The sequence below is a fragment of the Globicephala melas genome, chromosome 8 (genome assembly GCF_963455315.2).
Source record: "Globicephala melas chromosome 8, mGloMel1.2, whole genome shotgun sequence".
NCBI classification, from domain to species: Eukaryota; Metazoa; Chordata; class Mammalia; order Artiodactyla; family Delphinidae; genus Globicephala; species Globicephala melas.
Window position 1 is genome coordinate 68493463 of NC_083321.1, and position 12995 is coordinate 68506457.

At 40.3% G+C, this 12995-nt stretch overlaps 1 protein-coding gene across 11 annotated transcripts in view; it reads left to right on the plus strand.

The window, feature by feature from the left end:
- DEUP1 (deuterosome assembly protein 1) overlaps nt 1-12995 on the plus strand; it is a 224017-nt gene that overhangs the window by 3674 nt on the left and 207348 nt on the right. For all 11 annotated transcript variants that reach the window (XM_060303895.1, XM_060303890.1, XM_060303899.1 and 8 more), the window contains exon 3: nt 9897-10051. The gene's annotated coding sequence lies outside the window, so the exon portion shown is untranslated. The remainder of the gene's footprint in view (nt 1-9896; nt 10052-12995) is intronic.

Here is a 12995-nt window from a genome sequence, read left to right on the forward strand (position 1 = left end):
AAAAAAGAAAAGCTGAGTGGACCAAATCCTCAGCATTTACTCTATTTTGATTCCCTCTGTGTAAAATATTATTTATTATGTATCTTAAATATGTTTTACCCTCTTATGTTTTCAATGTATATAGTGATAATTTCTCACCATCTTCTAATTAATATCCACTTTAATGACTTCTGTATTCTGTTGAAGAATTTAGGAAACATGCTGACCAGCACTGGTCCTCTTAAGAGTTTCTTTGTTGGAGTAATTGTTGCTGATAACCATACTTTTATTACCAATAAGTTTGTTTTATTTAACTCTTTATGACTGAGTTAGTAGATTAAAATTAACTGAAAACTGTGCCTAGGGGAAAGAGAATGCAAGTAGTACAAGATAACTAAAAAAACCTGATATTCTCAAACAAAAAATTTTTAAAAGATAGTGCATCCATAAAACAAGAATAGAATGCCACGGAAAAAGGAATGTTCATGGAACAAAAAGTAGAACAAAAAGACAAAAAGAAAGGAAAATAGAAAAAATAATAAAATTAAGGATTCGTCTAGCGGGTCCAAGGAGAAGGAAAAAATCAAAGTAATAATACAACAGAATTTCTCAGAATTGAAGGGTGTTTGTTTCCAAATTAGAAAGATTGCCCAGTACAACACTGAATGCCTAGTACAGCAGATGAAAACAGACTTAAGCCAAGACATACCTAAATTGTAAAATTTTAGAACACTGAAAGTAATAGGGAGATCCTAACAGCTTTTTGAGATAAAAAATGAATAAATAAAAGGTAAGGAAGGGATCACATTCAATTGCAGTTGCATCTAACTGCCCAATAGCAACAACAAAAGCTGGAGGACAGTGGAGCACTGCATTACAACTTCCGAAGTAAAACACATCCAACTTAGAATCTGATACCTAGCCAAACTATCAATCAGATGAAAGCATAAAATAAACACATTTTAAGATATATAAGAGCTCAAAACATATACTTCCTATGTTCCTTCTCTTAGAAAGCATGGGAGGAATGCTCCATCACAATTAAGGGGTAAACCTAGGAAGAAGTAGACATGGGATCCAGGAAAGCAGGGATCCAATGCAGGAGAGGTGAATCCCAAGGAAATGCCAATGCCAGGGTCCCAGTTGTGCAGCAGTCCTAGAGAGTAAGCAGTCCCAGTGGGGGCAGGAGAACAGAAGGTACCAAGAAGGGATACCTTCAAACAGAAAACATTGATAAAAGAAATACAAGTACAGTGCGCCATTTTCCTTGGCAGTGAATAATGTGTCAAGTCATAATAATAAAAACACAAAACAAAGCTTTAACAGAGAGTGTATTACAGCTCTGTTCGAAGATGTGGGTGTGGTGGGGAGAAATATTCTCTGTGAAGGCTGTGTAAAAGAGCTAAATTCTCACTTTTCAGAGTTGTGAGAAAATAGATAATATCTGAAGCTGAAACATCAGTACTACTGTAAGAGTGTTATTTACAGATACGGAGGTAAATACCAAATGAAACTACCAGAGGAGTTCGAAGTGGTTGCCTCTTGAGAAAGGGAATTGTAGGGAGAGCTGGTTTTTCATTACGTCTTGTTTGATTCTTTGAGTACATGATAAAAACAAACACTAAATTTACAAAAAGGGAAAGTCATGGTCCCTGCCAAACACTAAGTTTTGTCAAGACAGGTATTCAAGAAAGTCATCTATAGGTGAAGTTTGTTATTTTTTAAAATTTACGTTTTCCTGTTCTTAGTTGATTTCAAATACTTCATTTTTAATGTCAATTATCTCTGTGACTGGGGAGACAGCAGTTTCAGAATTTACATTCGAATGACTGGGAACAACTGAAGAGAGGAGATTTTCTCAAAAGTCCTTTGAAATTTTATAGTCAAAATGAGAGGGACCCGTCTTGAGAAAGACTGCTGGCCTACAAGAAATAGAGTTTTTAAATATCAATTTACCCAGCTACTGCTACATCCTGCTTTTAGATTATTTATATGCAAAATTGTATCACCATCATAAATAATGTCTTTTTGTCATTTGGATTGGGAAAAGGTACATTCTCCACACAACGTGGCATTTATTGAAGACTCTGAATTGAATACTTGTTTCATTAATGGACCCAAGAAGGACTCCCTAGAAAAGCTTGACACTTCAGGACAAAGGGAACCCAAATGAACTGGGTGTCAGTGGAATTACCATTAAATCCCAGATCGACCACACTTAGGGTCTTTTCCCAGAAAGCTGAAGCAATACAGTTAAGATTGTGCTTGAAACATGTACCACTGAGCATACGAGACAATATTATCGGGAAAATCCTCTTGACAATAAGCAGACAACTGAAATACATTTCTGAAAATGTTCAGAAAGTCTACATTTATAAAGCTTTGAACATTTCTGAAAAATTCTTGGCTTATTTGCCACTCACGCCCACAAAGGTAGAGCTAGAATTTGAAACCTGGTCTGTGTATTCTTTTCTTTGCTGTAATAATTATAATTACATACCACCTAGGCACCAGACAAAATACTATGTGCCTGAAAGTGTTCTCCACTTGTCTTCCATTTCCCCCTCAGATCCTCTTTCCCACTTTTTCCATCCTGTTCTGGGCCCCAGAAGGCTGTCCTGTATAGAATGCTTCAATGGGCCTCCAATTGGTTTTGAGGTTTAGAGATAGTAGAAGGAGGTCGATCCTAGGACAGAGGTGAAGGAGGTCAGGAATTCATTTTTCTGGTACTCTCCTTACTAAGTCCCTACAGGGTAGCTGCACCCCTCTAAGAAAGTCACAGCTTCTGTCGGGCAGCCCTCTCCAGGGTCCCGGTAAACACTCCTTCTTATTGCCTTTCCAGGCATAGAGGCAGGAATGTTCCTCCTCCCCACTGCCTGCCCTCGGATACCACATCATCCCCTGTTGATGTTCTTGAAAAGCTGCCCATATCATTGTAAATAGTTCCTCTCCTCGACTCTCCTCAATTAGCACTTTGTATGAGTATGTATGCGTATGCCAGCTGTTTCCTGGTGAGACCTTTATAACTGCACATACATAATCTCATTTATTTCCCTAAGAAGACTTCATGTATAATCTCCATTCTACAGATGAAGAAACTGAGAGTAAGAGAAGTTAAACGATTTGCTCAAAATCCAATAGTAGTGTCAAGTTTCAACTACACTGTCTCCAGAAACATTTATTCAGACAATGGGAAATCACATCCGTATCCCAGAAAGTTCTTAAAATTTGGAATCCTGTATGGCTTTCGTTACCACCTCAGTAACTTTCTTGGGGGTGGTTATTGATTCAGGCCAGTAATCGTCAGGTAGGAGGGCGGCAGTTAGTGAAGCAGCTGTTGCCTTGATTTTGGCGAAACACTCAGGCTTCTGACCAAAAAAATAAAGCATGCTGGGTAGAGCAGTACATGCGTACCAAGTGAGGGCCCCTATCATATGTCACTCACTCTGCCTATCCATCTATCATCTCCAGGCTCTTTCCCTTTCTTCAGGGCTGTTAAGTTGGGAATAGAATTTTCTGCAGTCCCCTCCTCTCATCTTCCCTTCCCCATGTCCAGTTCCTGGAGGGCCCTACTGAGGATATACTGTCCTAGGGCTGTATATTAAATTGTAAATTATCCTGGAAAAATTGTCCACGGAGGCTCCATTTTTCTGCCATTTGGCAGTGGGGCAAAGATGGGGTTAAAAAGGGGGTAAAATGATAAGAGCTAGGTTAGGTTAGTTCAGTTTGGTCCCTTTAACTAGATTCTTGCTCTTAACCTTTTCTTCTAAGTCACATTTTAAAAAGGTAAGAAAATGAGTTCTCACATCACAATGGTCTAGTTAATTTTGTTGAAAGTAGTCATAGTAATAAATGTAACAACAAGGGAATCTAACTTTCATGGAGGCAAGCCCCACGCTAAGTGAGTTTCACTCATAAATTACCCCATTTACCCTGCACAGCAACCCTATGAGGCAGGTGTTGTATTACCCCATTTTTTAGCTGAAAAAAACTGAGGCTTAGACAGATGAAGCAACTTGCCCAAAGTCCCACAGCTGAAAACCAAGTTCAGTTGCAGCGCTGGGATGCATGTTGCAAACCACTGAGCATCCCAGCCACTTGAGGGAGGGCCTGACTCCTGAGCTGGCAGGTTGTGGGTGCATTTCCACGCTGCAGGCCACTGGTTGGTGGTGTGATTGAGTCATTAGTGCATTGTACATATTGTCTGTCTGTTCTCATAGAATGAAAGGTAAGGAAGATCCTCAGGAAATCAGGTAATTGGGCTTCACTGTTGGGGCTTAACTGACATAAATGTCACTACCCACATATTCAACACTGTCCTCTGAAAATATTACCCTGTGAAGGGCAATAGAAAAAGTGACTTACGGCAAGTGCTAGGAAGCACACACTTATTTTCCCACATGCTATTTATTCCTTTTGGTATTTAATATAAATGGTAAGAAGGCTTAAAACTTGTACTTAAATAAATCCCAGGTGTCCTTCCAAAAGGCTTAAAAGAAGAAGAGTGCCTTCAAAAATGTGCTGCTTTCCATTTTAAGCATTATGTATTGGTTAAATATTAACCTATAAGGAAGTTATTTAACCTGCATTGCCTTCTAATGAAACTATTGTCATGCCAAGTACAGAAGTCTGGGTTTTCTCTGGTCACTAAGAATTCAGTATCCTCACGTGTAAAATTTAACTTGATAAGTCCCCTCCGTTTCAGGATTTTAACATCAGGGTCTGGTTTGGGATTTAATTTGATAGGCCATACCCGTCAGTTTTTGTGTAGTCTACTTTTTATCACAGTTCAAAGGGAGTATGTGAAAGACTTACTTATGGTAAGTAGGTCACCAGAGACACATGTCAGGCCTGAGGAATCCTAGAATTTCCACTACTTAGAACACTCTCCACGGTGATCTGAGGAGCTTTCTCACAACTTAATAACGTTGAGTGATACCAGCTGCATTGGGAAGGAGTAGAACCATACCTCACTAGGGAAATCTGCCTAGGAGATGCCGATCCCCAGGGGACCTCATTAGAGAAAATAAGTACACATAATCTGCTTTTTTGTAATGAAAAAGAGTGGCATGGAAGTTAGAAAGTTTCCACTCAGGAGACAGGAGATGTTCCAGCTAGAGGATTGCATTCCAGCTCATGTCCTCAGAAGTTTATAAGACAAGATGTCCTTAGAAAAAGGTACCCTTTTAAAAAGAAAATGTCACCACCCTGTTTCCTTTAAGGCCAAGCTGGTAGCCAACCACATTAGGCTCCATTTATATGGTTCTCTTTCTGTCAGTTTTGTTTCTCAGTCATAATAGCCCATAATTGTTCATTGTTTGATTTTTCCCTCATAAAATGGCTAAGCACTTTGACCTGATTTTCTCAATAGACTGCATCCATTTTATAATAAATTAGATCAGTGATTGACTTCTTAAAGATGGGCTATTGTATTAAGTCAGAGAAGTGAGAAATTGACCAAGGAACAGTTCATTTTGCATAATGTAAGTGTTTCCTAATTCATCCTCTAATCAGCTCTTTGGATCTACATTAATTGTGTCAGGAAATTCTTTACCATCTAACAAGTTTGACTTTATTGGCGAATATTCAAATGTGGTTCTTTGAGGAAATAAAAGACAAAGCTATTTATATCACAACACTTAGGTTTTTAAAAACAAGACTCTTAATAATAATCTTCATTTACATGTCAATTACCACAACTTGATTCTGACATAGAAAACAAACTTACGGTTACCAAAGGGGAATGGCGGGGAGGGATAAATTAAGAGTTCGGGATTAGCAGATACACACTATATATATATAAAATAGGTAAACAACAAGGACCTACTGTATAGCACAGGGAACTATATTCAATATCTTGGAATAACCTATAATAGAAAAGAATCTGAAAAAGAATATATATACGTGTTTATATATAAATATATAAACTGAATCACTATGCTGTACACCTGAAACATTATATATCAATTATATTTCAATTAAAAAAGGTAAAAACAAAAAAATTTGATTCTGGAATATAGCTCTCCGTGCATAAAATTTGCCTGGCCTCATACCTTCTGGACTTGGACTAGTACAGTAGGAATGGGGACAGAGTAGACTTCCCATTCATGGCGGATAGGTTTTCCATGCATAAGAGGGTACCTCCTGGAGTTGACCATAAATTACAGCCTCGTGCTGTACAAAATAGTGGCTTACAATTGCTATGCATGTTCCACAGCTTGATTTCTTTAAGCATGTCCTGAAAAAATGAAGCCACTAGCCCAAATTGGGCTGAATTCCAGGTTGTTACAACTGAATGGTCAAAGAATTTCCCCCAGAAAAGCTGCTCTCCTGTACACTATCCAAACCAATGGAAGAACATGTCGGTAACGGCTGCTATTCACAGGAATCGGTTCCTTGCAGGACTCCTGAAACCCATTTAACGGGTTTATAAAGATTTGCTGCTGAACCATCTACTGTCTTTGTAATTATCTTCTTTTACTGTTGAGAAAGAAAGATAAACCAGGAAACATTTAAAAAGTGTATTTTACAACAGTACTTTCCACCAGGTCTAGAGTAACACACAAGCATATCTTAATACCTTAAGTGAATGTCCCTCAAGCAAATTGCTATCCCCATGCCCCCATTTTCCCTCCCCTTCCACAATTTATTAGTAGCATTGCTATAACAGAGATTATTCATTGTCCCTTCTTTTTCTTTCATTGAAATACAACTTTAACTCCGCACATGGGAACCTAGCCATGTGTGCTGTATGACTAGACTCTGGCCAATACGATCTGAGCAGAAAGAATAAGTGCAGCGTATGAGTCTTGCCCTTGAACCATGCACGTAAGGGTAACACTCTAGGGATGACAAGCCACCAAAACAGAAGGAGCCTGGGCCCTTGATGATTTCCTAGAGTAGAACTAGTAACATCATCTTGGACTTCATTGTGAGAGAGAAATCTTATTTGAATCATTGTTACGTTGGGTCCCTGTCACCCACAGCTAATGAATACAAGCTTTCATTCAGATGACTATAAGGTTTACGGTAAATCATACGAAGAAAAGATTACAGACTCTTACTCAAGTCTATGTTAGCCTGATAATGTCAGCAGAAAACTTGCTCCACACAAATCCTCTGTGAAATTTTGTGTTTGTCCAGATAGACAAAGGAAATCAGTTTACTTTTCTGGTTAACTTGGAATTTACAGAAATACTTACCAGAAGTTTTGATAGAAGGATGCCTCATTACTTGGAGAGCAAAAGAGCTTGGGCAGTATCACGTTCTATTGGTTCACTTCTCAAAGTTGGGTCCATGGACCAACAGCATCCTTGTCTTTCAATGAAGAATCTCAGACCACACCCCAGATCTACTGATCAGAATCTCTATTTATAAAACAATACAATGTGACTGGTGGCACATTCAAGTTTGAGAAGCATTGTTCTAGGAAATAACATGAGAGAGCCTGGTGGAATTTCTATATTCTATAACAGTAGTTCTCAAAGTGTAGTCCCTAGACCAGTAACATCAGCATCACTTAGAAACTTGCTAGAAATATAAATTCTTGGCCCCCACCCCAGACCTACTGACTCAGAAATGCTGAGGGTGTGTCCCAGCTATTTGTATTTTAACAAGCCCGCCAGGGTGATTCTGATGCATGCTAAAGTTTGAGAGCCACCATTTTAAAGCCGTATTTCCTGAAATTTGTTTTTGGAATAGTAAAGTCAGTGTAAACAAATGTCATGTGGAAAGTGTTCCATGGTCAAGTAAGTTTAACAAAACGAAACAGTTTTATTTAACGCAGAGTTTTCATAGTCTCTAATATGTTAATGTGCATGGCCATACCCAAGAGGGTGATGCAGAATGCAGAATTTAACAAACACACTTGACATCAGAACCATTTTTCATGAATTAACTCTTACGACTGGTGTTCCATGGACCAAACTTTGGGAAATGCTTTTCTGTAGTTTCTCAAATTTGCTGAAATATTTTCAGGCTGAGGATACAGTTTACAACTGATTACATTTAAAGTGAAAGGTTCCAGAGAAGCCAATCCAAACTCCAGGATTATTGTTTCTTTACCACACTCCTTTTCAGGCATCTGGCATAAGGTGTAATCACTGAGATTCTTTATTCCTCTTTTTCGTACAACCACTCTCATCTTCTGTCCTAGGCTTACAGGATTTGGCATCCCCTAAAACAACATAGGGAACCCATTCAGCTTGAGGATTATCTAACATTTACTGAGCACTTACTTTGTTCTAGGCCTCATGCTAAGTGCTTTCTTATATGTTATCTCATTTAATCCTTGCAACAGCCCTGCAAAACAGATGTTATTATCAATATTTTAGAGATAACTGATGCTCAGAAAGGAAGTGAATCCTAAAGCCCCATAGTAAAAACCAGACCCAGGACCCCAATTCTGATCTGATGGATTTTAAAGCTTCTACTGATTATACCATTTCCACTGCATACTTCAGGCTGTCAGCATCACCCTGCCGGCTAAAATATTGACTCCATGCCGCTGTGTCTCTAAGCAATCTGATTATCCATACCAGACTAGGATAGGGCTTTTTGGTAATGTGTTGAGAAATAAGGGGAAAGCTCAGGTAATTTTTGAAGTTAATAGCTCTTCCACTTGGAACAAACCTAGGATGGTTCTACATACAAAACAAGCTTCTCAAAATCAACACGTATTCATTGATCATTGAGTCATGTGCATGGAGGAGGGACAATGGTTCATTTGCCCAATCAGTTTGGGAACACAAAACAGTCCACGTGCAAGAACACTTACCCATGCACAGCTGTATATGCCAAGGGCGGAACAACTGGACTGAACAACTTCCCAATGTGACAGGGGTTAAAAATAAGTAGAGGTGCCTTCTAGTTGGGCTGGTGATGCATTTCCCCTTAAATCTCAAAATCTATAGTAGAGGAGGTATAGCAGTTCTGAGGAAGTGGGAAGCGGTGGCATTTGAAGGACTGTGAGAATACTTACTAGAGCAGTTCACCTCTGACTGAGCCTTGAAGATGGAGTCAGGATTTGGAGAGGCCCTAGGATGACCCCTTGGCTGGAGAGTCCAGAAGATGGTGGATGCAGTCAGTGTGACGACCGCCCCCCACTGACACTCCCAGTTCAGGTGTTAGCTTCAGTGTCCAGGCAGAGTCCACGCCTCCCCATTGTCACAGGGCGCTCTTTACAAGAAGAGGCCTGACTCTCCTCAGCCGACCCAATGCATGACTTGCTCTTTTGATTGAGAAGCCTGCTCTTACGTGAGGTCACAGTACAGAGACTTATTGAATAGTTCAGTCACTTCAAGATTAATCCGGCACATCCAGGGATCTTTGTACTTGCTCTCAGGATTCACACCTTCTCTTTTGGTGCTTATCTGTTGTTGAAAAGAGTGGCTGCCTCGACTCCATTTCCCGTGGGGTGATCCATGCTCTGATAGCAAAGGTCCCAGTTTGCCTGGGATAGCCCCAATTTACTCCGTTGTTTGGAATGTCCCAGTTCGAATAGTAAGTTTATGGCCACCCTATGCACAGTGCTAGTCACCTTCCAACATAGGAGCACGTGCCCAGAGAGCCACTCTTGTCCCTTGTTCCAGCAAGTTGGATCTACATTTCTGATACCGTTCACAGGGACATAATGCCATGGGCCAATACTGTCACCCCTCCCAGGAGGGTGGATTTGGGTAAAGCCACTGCTCTTTGAAACTCATCCTTCGAAAACAATTTAAATAGCCACCTAGCCGACAGTAAGGACAAATTATAGATATTTTGACTTTTAACAGTGCGTTACACTTTTCAAAAGAGCACTGCTAACACATCAGTCACAAATTGTGCCCTTGCTCGACAGCTCTGGTCCCGAATTCTCAGAGGAAAATCTTGAGTACCTGGCGTTACCACCCAGTGAACTGTTTCCTCTTTACCAGGCTCAGAAACAACTGGGGAGGTGCGCTAAGCAAATGTCAGACGTAAATGTTACATTGAGCAAACAACGGGAGGGAAGAGTACATGACGAGGCAAGAGCAGCTCCACGCCACACAGCTGTTCCAAGGGCGAGCAGACCATGGTGTCCTGGCAGACGGTATGTACTCAAACAACGTTAATGTCTTCTTCTCCCCGCTCTGATTGGAAATTCTCTTGCCACTTTTAATTTAAAGGGCTCTTAGGCTTCTCTGCTGCTCAGCTCTGAGACAAGACGTGCTGGGCATGAAGGCTAGAAATGCCCCTTAACATCTGCTTCTGGCTGGATTGGCAATGAACATGGATCATTTAGAGCTCAATTTAAAAGAGTAAAAATTTGTTGAGAATATAACTGTGAGCAAGACTAAGTGGGGACTAGAGGGGTTTTTGTTTGTTTGCTTTTATAAATTTTATTTATTTTGGCTGCATTGGAGTTTCATTGCTGCCCACGGGCTTTCTATAGTTGCGGCGAGCGGGGGCTACTCTTCATCGCGGTGCGTGGGCCTCTCATTGGGATGGCCTCTGTTGCTGCGGAGCACGGGCTCTAGGCACGCCGGCTCAGCAGTTGTGGCGCACGGGCTTAGTTGCTCCGCAGCATGTGGGATCCTCCCAGATCAGGGCTCGAACCCGTGTCCCTGCGTTGGCAGGCGGATTCTTAACCACTGCGCCACCAGGGAAGCCCCGACTATAGGGTTTTGAATATGATGTGGTCCTTGACCAGCACAGAATTCATCAAACAAGGATGCACTTACCAGGAGAGGTGAGGCTGGTACAAAAATAACTGGAAAATGAAATAGAATCTGACAAGTACCCTAAAAGGAGTAGAAACAAAGGGCAATGGAAACAAAAAAGAAGGAGAGAGTAGTTTTGACTTAGGGGAAGGTAAGGATTCATGGAGGTAGAATTTTTAAATTTATATCATCATAATAACAACATCCACTAGTATTTATGAGGGCTTATTATCACTCAAGAGCTATTCTAAGTGCTTTAAATGTATTTTTATCGAAATTAGTCTCATTTAAGCTTGCCCTTGAAGAAAAGGCATAATTGAGAGAAACAAATGGGGAAGAAAGGGTATTCCTGGTAACAAAAGCAGACTGATGAAAGGTATGACACATCAGGAGGCATTCAGGAAACAGTAACTGTTGTAGTCAGTTTGCGCCAGACTTTGGGATATGTAAGGAGTAAGGGAGATAAGGCTCGAAGCAAAAGTTAGTGCCTTAAATATCGCAATAACAAATCTAAGGTGTTTTCAGTAGGCATTGAGGTTCCATTACAGCAATGACTCTTAATCATCAGAATCCCATGAGGAGCTTTCTCAAAGTACACAGGCCCTTGCCCCAATGCCAGAGACTAAGTAAGTCTCATTTGCGGTTCAGTTTTTCAAAACTCCTGGGCAGTTTGGGGAGACATCCCAGTTGAGAACCACTAATCTTCTGGGGACTGCTGTGATTAGATTTTAGCTCTAGGAAGACGTAAGCAGCAACGTAGAGGATAATCAGGTGGGACACAGCCTAATCTCGGGGTGCTGAGTTAATATACCCCTGCAATACAAGTGAAGTGTGAGGAGGCCTGATGGGAGGTGACAGTGGGCATGCTCTGCTGAGGTGAACATAGCACAGTGTTAGAACCAGCTGGGTCTGTGCATTGGCCAGATGGGGGGAGGGAATGAGATAACTCTGATATTTAAGCTCAGGCTAAATTGGTTTGTACTGGTTGGTTGGTACTAGTCCTGGCAGAGATGGAAAAAACAGAAAAAGGATCGTATTTGAAAGCTCAAATGATGAGTCTGGTTTTGAACATACTGAATTTGAGATGACCCTGGGCAACCTTAGGTGAAGGGTACCAGACAATCAGAAATGTACATCTAGCCCTCATCCCTGGAAACCCGTCAATCCTGGCAACCTAGGAAAGTTGGTCACCCTACCACCCTTAAAGAAAAGAGCACAGTGACCTTAGAATGATCATTAGATAGCCTTAGATTTAACACTTTTAACTGTTCAAAATCTGTTCTAAGGAGATTTTTCACTATGATCCCACTGAAGGATAGAATAATAATAATTACTAACAATAGCTATAATAATGCATTCATTGAGCAATTGCTACTTTCTAGGCAATGTGATAAGTTAATGCAACAATGCTGTGAAATTAGTAGTATTATTCCCTAGCAAATGTCTAGTTCCAGTGCCATTTATCTGGACAAAAGTGAAAATCAAGAAACTAACAATTTATTCTATAAATTACAACCACAGTAATTGGTAAACTTAGAATAGGAGGATACTCCCTTCACACAAATTCCTGTCCTAAACCAATAGCACACATCAGTTTTTGTGGTAGAATACTAGAGGCATTCTACTAAAGTCGGGAAGAAAACAAGCCAGCTATCACTGTTATTATTTAATTTTATCCTAGAAGTTTTAGACTCTAAAATAAGAATATTTAAAAGATTAAATAAATAAATATTGGAAGGGTGTCAACATAGTTATTAGTTGCAAATCATGATTGTTTACCCGGAAAAGTTACACAAATCAGATGAAAAACTGCTAGCTCTAATAAAAGACTTTACATATATATCCAGAAGAAGATGTTTTGATAATAGTAACCACTGGAAATTTCTAGTTGAGGGTTATGGTGGAGTTTTATTTTCTTCTTTTTCTTGTGTTACAGGTGACATGCTAGGGATTTGATGGGACCCAAAAGAACTATCCTGAGAAATTACCCTTCTCAGCAGTAACTTCCCTTAGTGCTATTGAGTGCAGGCCTTTGAAGAAAGGGGATATAGGGATTTAGGACAACCAATCTTCGAAGAGAGGGCGGGGAGTTTCATTGTCTGGACTGGAGGTAGCCCTTTTATGTTCAAGGACCCCAGAAATAGGGAACTGCTAGACAGGAGAGGCCCCAGGGAGAGAAAGATGGTTAGAGCTTTGGGTATGTAAGCTGCTAGACTCCTAAGCCTGCCCTAACTCAGAGGTCCATAATCATTCCAACCCCCTGAAGGAGCTGTGCTGGGGAAGATGAAGCACAGAAGAATTGTATTTAGTGTGATCATATAATTTATTGACAAA